The 9,405-nt window shown below is 34.8% G+C and overlaps 1 pseudogene; it reads right to left on the bottom strand.

Annotated features, from left to right (window-relative positions):
- Positions 1–8,989: 8,989 nt before the first annotated feature.
- On the bottom strand, positions 8,990–9,122 carry LOC133074331 (U1 spliceosomal RNA; annotated as a pseudogene).
- Positions 9,123–9,405: the final 283 nt, after the last annotated feature.

Genomic DNA, 9,405 nt, shown 5'->3' with positions numbered 1-9,405 from the left:
ATCTTATTTCTATTACTCTTTCATTTTGAAAATTTCAAGGTTAAACAACGAGCTCCTTCATGGTACACAATAAAATGAAATTACATTAAAAAAGTAAAAAAGTTTGAGCTAAGATATTGGATAATGCAAAGGTATCAATGCAATTACCATGTTACCATAGCAATGAGGAATTCTGTACAATGAAGTTATCTTCTTCAGGTTCTAGAACAGAGTTAAATGTGTTTTTATTAGGATGAATCTTTTTGAGGACAAGGACACTGCTGTATCCCAAAGGCCTCAAATGATGTTTGGAATAAAGTAGGCATTTAAGAAAAAAATTTAAATTAATTAGAGATAATTACAATAAATCAGCTACAAACTAAGTTTACAACATGCAGAAGACTGTGAAATTTGCTTTACATTTTCACCAAGATACTAATCCAGCACACCAAACTCAACATCTCTAAAATCAAACAATATTTTCTTCCACAATAGCTTTATAATTGATCATTCTCTGTTCTAATGAATGTCATGATATATTTCCTGACATTCCAGGTAAAGTCTCAGTCATGTATTACCCCTATGTGTTACCCTATATGTATCCATATCATCATCTTAGCCCCTTCTAAGGCTGATGTTCTGCCTGCCTACTCTACCTTGGTAATATTTTTCACTTAGCCACATAGTCTCCAATCTGATTGCCACTGTTCTGATTTGTTTGTTTAGGATATTTTGTCCTAACAAGTATAAGAGTCTACGGCTTCTTTGCCTTCGATTTCTTTTCTTTTAAAATCACTCTGAGATGACGGGACTTATAAATTGTATTAGTTTGCACCAGATTATGCTGAATGCACAGGGACAAAAATTATCTTCTACAAAAAAGATCATCATCTTCGCCCCTCAAACATGCCCTATAAAGTTGTGTTAGTAGCCTAAAGAAGATGAAATAAACACCCATGGAGAGGTTAAATAACTGCATAACTTCATTGTTCTCAGCCTGCATTGGATGCTTTCTGCTATTTTACGCCTCCTTTTGCACATATGTTGCTTCTTCTGGCAGAGACTGGCTTGTAAGCTTTTAAGATGTTCAACAAAATGTTGATAAATAGATGAATCATTGGTCAAGCTTGAAGGGGGAGAGTTTAATTGTATTTGAGAATCTCATAGTTCCAGTCTAGCATCAGGAAATAATCAGTTTTCAGAGAGAATCTGTATCTATTCATTTATACCTCTTTATCATGAAAGGAACACATCTAATATCCCAAATATTTCAATTGCCAAGTCAGAAACCAAAGGATTTACAGTATAGGAGGATGACAAGGAAGAAAGGATTGGTAGTATAAAGCATAATCTCCAACGAAAGAGCTACATATTAAACCTCTTTCCTTGATCAATTTTGATCTTTGATCAACTCCTCAGTTTGTGTTATTAAGAAAGGGAGAAATCACTAAAAAACATATGAAACGATGCTCAACATCACTGATTATTGGAGAAATGCAAATCAAAATTACAATGAAGTATCACCTCACACAGGTCAGAATGGCCATAATCAAAAAAAAATCTGCAAACAGTAATTGCTGGAGAGGGTGTGGAGGAAAGGGAACCCTCCTCTGCTATTGGTGGGAATGTAAATTGGTACTGCCACTTTTGAGAACAGTATGGAATTCGTTGAAAAACTAAAAATAGAACTATCATATGACCCAGCAATCCCACTCCTGGGAATATATCTTGAGCAAACCATAATTTGAAAAGATTCATGCACCACGATGTTCACTGCAGAACAATTTACAATAGCTTGGACATGGAAGCAACCTAAATGTCCATCAACAGAGAGATGAGTAAAGAAAATGTGGTACATATATACAATAGAATATTACTCAGCCATAAAAAAGAACAAAATAATGTCATTTGTAGCAACATGGATGGACCTGGAGATTGTCATACTGAGTGAAGTAAGTCACACAGAAAGACATATATAACATGATATCACTTACGTGTGGAATCTAAAAAAATGGTGCAAATGAATATATTTACAAAACATAACTGAAGACACAAATGTAGAAAACAAATTTATTTATGATTACCAAGGGGGAAAGGCAGGGGGAGGGATAAATTGGGGGATTGGAATTGACATAAGCAATTACTATAGATAACAAATAAGGACCTACAATATAGCACAGTGAACTTTATACTCAGTGTTCTGTAATGGCATTCATGGGAAAAGTATCTAAAAAAGAGTGGATATATATTATATAAATATACATGTATATATATATATGTATATTTCACTTTGCTGTACAATGTGAAACTATTTCACATTGTTGTACACCTGAAACTAACACAATGTTGTAAATAAACTATACTCCAATAAAAATTGTTTTAAAAAGTTAAGTGTGAAGAAGACCAATATTCGCAAAATAGAAGATTAGCTGAGTAAGTAAGCATTGTGAAGAAATCTCATAATTCAGATACATTAGTCACCTGGAGCAATCAGAACATTAGTATTTCTGTTTGATGACTAATTATAGTATAATTGAAAACTTGGAAGGAAGGATATTCAGTTGTAGCAAAAAGTCATATAAATAAATTACATTTAATTAAGTATTTTTTAGTTTCCTTCACCATTTACCTCTTGCCAAAGAATATGACAATCTACCTTTTGATGAGTTGATTTGTGAAAGTTACTAGCTCAAGGGCCTTTTACCTAAAATTACTTCTGTCTCCAGCATTCTTGCCTGGGAAATCCCATGGGCAGAGAAGCCTGGTGGGCTACATACAGCCCATGGGGTCAAAAAGAGTCGGACTCGACTTAGTGGCTAAACAGTAACAGTATTTCTCAGTTTGTGCTCTAGATGCTCCTGAAGCCATTCACTCATCCAAAAGTAAGCAGTTTTATCTTCTTCACTAATTCACTACTCCCTTTTCTTGTCCAGAAGGAGTGACGCTTTACAGTCATATTTTTTCATATATAGGAGATAGATAATTGGTAACACTTTAAGGACACAGGTAATTAAACATCAGGGTTGAATACCCAAGTTGCTTAATTTACCAGGAATCATTAATGTATAGCATGGCTTTAATTGGTTATATTTCAAAATTATAAAATTGTGGCATTTAAAGTAATTGTTCCTGGGTTTTGTGATTATTCATTCCACTGTGTATTTGACTTTATACTTAATGGGCAGTATGATAAGTTGTTCTTTGTAATCAGATAATCAACTTACATTTGTGTATTTCATTAACTTATTATTTTGTGCTATTAATTTGTTCAACAAATATTTTATTGGTGAGAGAAGAGTTCTGTTTTGTTTTTCAACTATCTTCAGCAAGACATCATTTTAGATAGATTCAGAAAATGAATAAGGCAAGTTTTCTGTCCATAACTGGAGAGTTAGGGAAAGACATAGAAATAATTAAATAGGTACAACATGGTAAGTAGAATTAAAGGGATTTTGACAAATTGCTCATGGAACACAGAGAAATAATGAACTTTTCCTGACAGTTCCTAAAACGGTTTCATCAAACAGACAAAATTTTATTTGGCATTGATGATGAGTAAATGTTTATTAGGTGGGGGATTTTTTTTTTAACATTCTATTCAGAGATTGCTTAAAATGAAACTGTGATGCATTAGATACCTAGGGGAGAGGTCAATAATGGTCAGAATGCAGGATACCTGACAGAATAGACTTTAGACTCTAAGATAGCTCACTTTTTTTTTTTTTTAATCGTATCTTGAGATCTCCCCTGGCCATCAGAACTACCAAATGCTATTATATCACAAATGCTGTTACTTTATATCAGTCAATATTGTTACTGTTACAGAAAAATGCCCCAATCCATTTGCTTTGCAGTAGTCATGCAATGGCTTTTCCACAGCCATTATTGTTCCGAACTAATGCCCCAGTTCGGCCTCTGGCTTCCAAGTCCCTGATCCCAGATTTGAAATGACATCCCCCTCCTCTCTTAATTAATTGAGCTTTTTTGACCGACTACAGAAAACCTGGCCTCTAAGTAATTGGAGAAATCCCTTAAAAATTAGATTAATTCTCTCTACAATCTTTTGTGGCAGAACATGAATATATGACTTGAAATGAATTTGCCTGAGGTAGTCAGTATTAAAATCAAAATTACTTCTTCAAATTGATTCAAGTAAGTGTTCCCAAATAGGGCATGCCCTTTTGACTTCAAGTATGTTCCTTGAATTTTCAGACTTCCATTCTCACAGTCTCCACCTGGTACATCTTGCTTTCTCCAAACTTGGTATATATATTTACCATCAAAGAAGCAAACCTTTTCATCAACATTTCTTTTATCCCTGCTTAGTTTTCTATGGCATCATTTACAAAGCATATAGCCCTTTTGTCTGTCCTACTAATGGTGTCTTCCTTGGGAAGGAGAATGACATAATTTGGAATCAGGTAGAAGTGGACTTTAGTGTTAACCCTTTCATTTACTCACTTAATGATTTCATGCAAATTATTTAAATCTGTGACCCCGTTTCTGCACCTGAGAAGCACAGATAGTGATCCTACTTTGAAGCATTATTGTGAAGATTTAATAAACACAGAACTCTTAGCCCAATGTCAGCCATCAGTAGACATGTAACAGTAGAATAACTCTTGTTTTGAAATTATGATTATTACTATATGCCTCCTGCTCTACTTTCAAAAAATCTACTATTGTCTTGTTATTTTCCACCAATAATCTCTTTACAACCTCAGTTTAAAGTCTAGCCTCTCCTTACATCAGCCAGGTTTTGACAGGAAAATAAAAACCACACTGGACATTTCAACAAAGGTCTTTGATAAAAGGAACTATAGAGACATAGGTATGGAAAGCTGAAAGAATAAAAGGAAGTGTTGTGGCATTAATAGCAGGAAGCAACTGTTACCCCAGAGGACAGATTAAATTGCGCAGAACCTGGAAGCTGGGAAGGAAGGTCCAATGAAGCTGGGATTCAGACCTTTTAGAAAGGGTGTTGCCTTTGCTGCTGTTGCTATGTTCAAGGATAAGCAGTGAGACTGGTTCTGAAAGTATAAAAGAAGCTGGAAGATGCAGTCAGATGCTCTTATGGCCTTCTCATTTCTCTCCAGTGCCCTTGGTTGTAGGAACGCTGTAGGAACCGGGTGGAAAATGAGCGGTCCAAAGGAAAATATAGTCGGCAGAGTCCTGGCACCAGCCTAATACAGCCCAGTCTAGATGAGTGGATTTAGAGCTGAGAGATAATGGATTAAAGGCCACTGTGGTCCAACTCTGGCTACTGAGCATCTTTAAATACTCCTCTACAGATATTTGAACTTTAATCTAACAGGAATTATAATACAAAGCTCTTGCCTGACAAGACATAACCTATCCTAAGGCAAATGAAGATTCTTTAACTTACCCTTTAAAGGGAGATACAAAGTCCAGAGGTCATGAATCTCCATGGTGTTTAATAAGAGGTAATTCAGTAAAACACGATAAAGTGGATCCTGAATCACCACAACGTGCATGCAGCCTATATAATAAAATGTGAAAAGTTCATAGACAAGAGCAGATTTCTTTGAAGGATATCCTTAGGAGCAGAAGGTGTCCTGGGGAATGAGATAGAGTAATTTTCCTGTACCCAGACTCAAGTGAAGGGGAGTTCAGACAGAAAACACTTCTCTTCTAAATTCCAGTTCATACCCACTCTTTATTACTATTAGAAGCTTTATCTTTGGAGTACTGGGATGTTTTTCTAGTCAAATTTGACTGTCAAACAAAAATTACAATATTGAAGAAGCTGACAAGCTTTGCAATTTTAAAACGTATCTCTTAAAATAAGCAGGCTTTTGTGATATCATCAGCAATGTATAATGCACTAAGCCAGGGAGTGGTTAGATTGGGAGAAATCAGTTGTTCCAATTTATTACCCACTACAGGAAAATGGAAGAGTTGCCAGCTTCTTAGACAATTTGCTTCAAAGTTGTGGAAGAAACTTCAGAGATATTTAAGTGGATGGCATTATAGAGCAACATAGTTGCATCTTTCTTCCTCTGCTCAAAACTAAAAATGAGTTCAACCTTTTCCATGGTACATAATTTAAAAATGACTGCTATTTATTTTGCTTAATAATAGAATGAGCAATGTAATAGGATGCTGTAATGAGGCTGCTTTTGTTTTTGGATAAATCAAAGGTAAATCAAATCAAAGGGTAAAATTCAAGGCTGTTTAATGTGAATTTTATAGTATAAGGTTTCACAATAGCTGATGCATGGATGTAAAGTGGTCTTCATTTTCTTTTCTTCTCTTTTTTATATTCATGTTTCATTGGAAAGGCTTCCCTGGTGGCTCAGCTGGTAAAGAATCTGCCTGCAATGTGGGAGACCTGGGTTAGATCCCTGGGTTGGGAAGATCCGGTGGAGAAGGGAAAGGTTACCCACTCCAGTATTCTGGCCTGGAGAATAGTCCATGTGGTCTCAAAGAGTCAGAGGCGACTGAGCGACTTTCACTTTCATTGGAAAGGAACTTCACATTCAAGAAGCAGTTATAAAAATAAGGGAAACACAAAAACAAGGAACAAGAAAAGTGTAAAATATTTTATCACTTGAAGGAAATAGATTAATTGTTATATTAAAGGCAAATAGTTTGAAATTCTGTATTGAAAGGCAGAGACTGTCAGATTGGTTTGAAAAATAAAACCTACGTATATAGTGTATACAAGAACACACTTAGATAAAATTTAAAAAGTAAAACACCTAAAACAAAAAATCAGGGGCTTTCCTGGTGGTCTAGGGGTAAAAAATGCAGAAGGCACCAGTTTGATCCCTAATCTGGGACGATCCCACATGTTGCAGAGCAATTAAGCTTATGGCTACTGACCCTACAACTGAACCTCTGCACTAGAGCTGGGGATTCCCAACTACTGAGCCCCTGAGCCACAACTACTGAAGCCCGCATGCCCTAGAGCCCGTGATCCGAAGCAGGAGAAGCCATGGCGATGAAAGTAGTCCCCACTCACTGCAACTAGGGAAAAGCCCCTGCAGCAACAAAGATCCAGTACATCCACAAATAAATAAATAAAATTAAAAACAACAGCCAAAGATCTCAAGCAATCGGGTTTCTGTGCCCATTTAACTTTATTGATTAAAGAAAACCTAGTAACGGACAAGCTTCGTCCTACTTTTTTCTTCTGTATTTGTCGTAATTTTTGTTGTTGTTAATTTGATGTTTTCTAACCAAATCTAGATACGTTAGGGTATTTCTAAAAATTAATTCCTGGAGAGCGGAAAGTCTTTCAAGTGGTATAAATTCATGCAAATATGATTGCACATTATTTTACCATGTATATGGCCAGGCATTTGTTTGGAATAAAATAATGTTAATAATTTTACATAAAATTTAAAGCCAATTTTCTTAAAGCAACTTAAAGGAAAAATTTTTAAGGAAAATATTTTTATGATGACTTCTGAATGATATCCAGGAGACTCATCAAGTCCTATAGTACTTGCTGATATTTTGTTAGCTTATCTATGCATGTTTTTACACAGTATATTTTTATAGATTTTAAATTTTGAATAAATGGAAAATACTAGAATCTTCTATTTGGGAATTTTTTTTCTTATCTATGGGAAACTAGCCTTGTACTTAGAATAGAGTAAGAATTCAATATATTGTTTTAACTGATAAATTTTATTCAAAGATGAAAAGTTATTTCACTGAATAGTTGCTCTAGATTTCTATATATTTTTAGAAACATGAAATGTCATCAATAATATATGAAGCTTTTTAACAATAAATATTTTAAGGTAATTTTAATCTTTCAGAGAAATAGTAAAAATAATACAGAGAATTCTGATATACTTTTACCCAGCCTGTCCTTATATTAACATCTTACCATAACCATAAAAAATGATCAAAATAGAAAATTAACCTTGGCACAATACTATTGACTGGAGTACAGCACTTATTAGGGTTTCACCAGTCTTTCTATTACCATCTCTTCTGGGTTTCAGGATCCAATTCAGGATCTCACACTTTTGTCGCCTTGTCTCATTCCTCCTCAAATCTATGATTTTTCCTTGGTTTTATTGTCTTTCCTGACCTTGACAGTTTTGAAGAGTACTGGTCAGTTCTTTGTAGAATGTTTCTCAATTTGGACTTGTTTAATGTTTTCTTATAGTTAGATTGAGATTCTGCATTATTAAGAAAGACATTACAGGGGTGAGGTGTCTTCCTGATGCATCACATCAGAAGACATCTGATGTCAGAATGTCTTCTACTCCTGATGCTATACGTCATCCTCTGGCTAAGAGGGTGTCTGTCAGGATTTTATGCCACTGGTTTATCAATTTTCCCTTTATAATTACTAAATATATTGAGAGAGGTACTTTGAGACTATGTTAATCCCTTGTTTCTGCTTAAACTTTTGCCGGCTTGTTCAGCATTTATCAGTATATATTGTTGGCGACAATTATTACTGTGGTATTCTAATGGATATTTTCTATTTCCCTCATTTCTTCTATGTTTATTAATTGGAATTCTTCTGCAGGGAAAGGTTACCATGTATCTTCTATTTATTTGTCTATTATTCATTTATATCAAGATGGGCTCATTCTTAAGAAACTTTTTGCATTATGTTCAATACTATAGGTACCTATTTTGTTGCCCAGATTCAAACTTTGATCATTGTGAGTTCTTTCAGGTCTTCTTAATCTTCTTTTTTCCTTTCTTTCATTTCAGAACTTTCTTAGTTTCTGGTACTATAAAATGTTCCCAAACCTGAAACCAACCATTTTTCATAAGACTTGATTTCCTTTTATTGGAAAATGGTATTTAGGAACCAAGATCTAGTTGCAAGATATGTTTTTTGAACTTTTGAAATTAACTCTGTTGAAATATGGTTTATGTACACTAAGACGATCCCATTTAAAATATCAAGTTCAATTTTGACCAATAACATACACTTTTGTAACCATGACTCAAATCAATATTTAGAACATCTCCATTATCTCCTCCCAAATACATCTGCCATTTTTTTTTTTTTCAGGGGAAAGCGCGCACGCAGTCCCCCACTACCACAAATTATGCAGTCGAGTTTCCCACATTTGAGGAAATCGCAGAGGTCAACACACCCGCAGTGCAATGGATGAGCCTCCCTGCATCTGCCATTTTAATGCCCATCTTCCCACTTCCAGTCCCTAGACAACTACTTACCTGCTTTGTCACTATAGATTAGTTTGCATTTTCTGGACTTTCATTTAATTATGCAGTATGTACTCCTTTACATCTGAATGTTCTTACTCAACTCAAGGGCTTTAGAATTCATAATTTTAGAAGAATGTATCAGTAAGCTGTTCTTTTTTATTGCTGGGTAGTGTTCTATTGTATAAATAGTCCACAATTTGTTTAATCATTCATTTATCAGTGGGTATTTGGATTGTTCTTTATTACAAATAAAGA

The sequence above is a fragment of the Dama dama genome, chromosome 19 (genome assembly GCF_033118175.1).
Source record: "Dama dama isolate Ldn47 chromosome 19, ASM3311817v1, whole genome shotgun sequence".
Classification (NCBI taxonomy): Eukaryota; Metazoa; Chordata; class Mammalia; order Artiodactyla; family Cervidae; genus Dama; species Dama dama.
The sequence above is the reverse complement of the archived record's forward strand: the minus strand, read 5'-3'. Positions and strand labels throughout refer to the sequence as shown.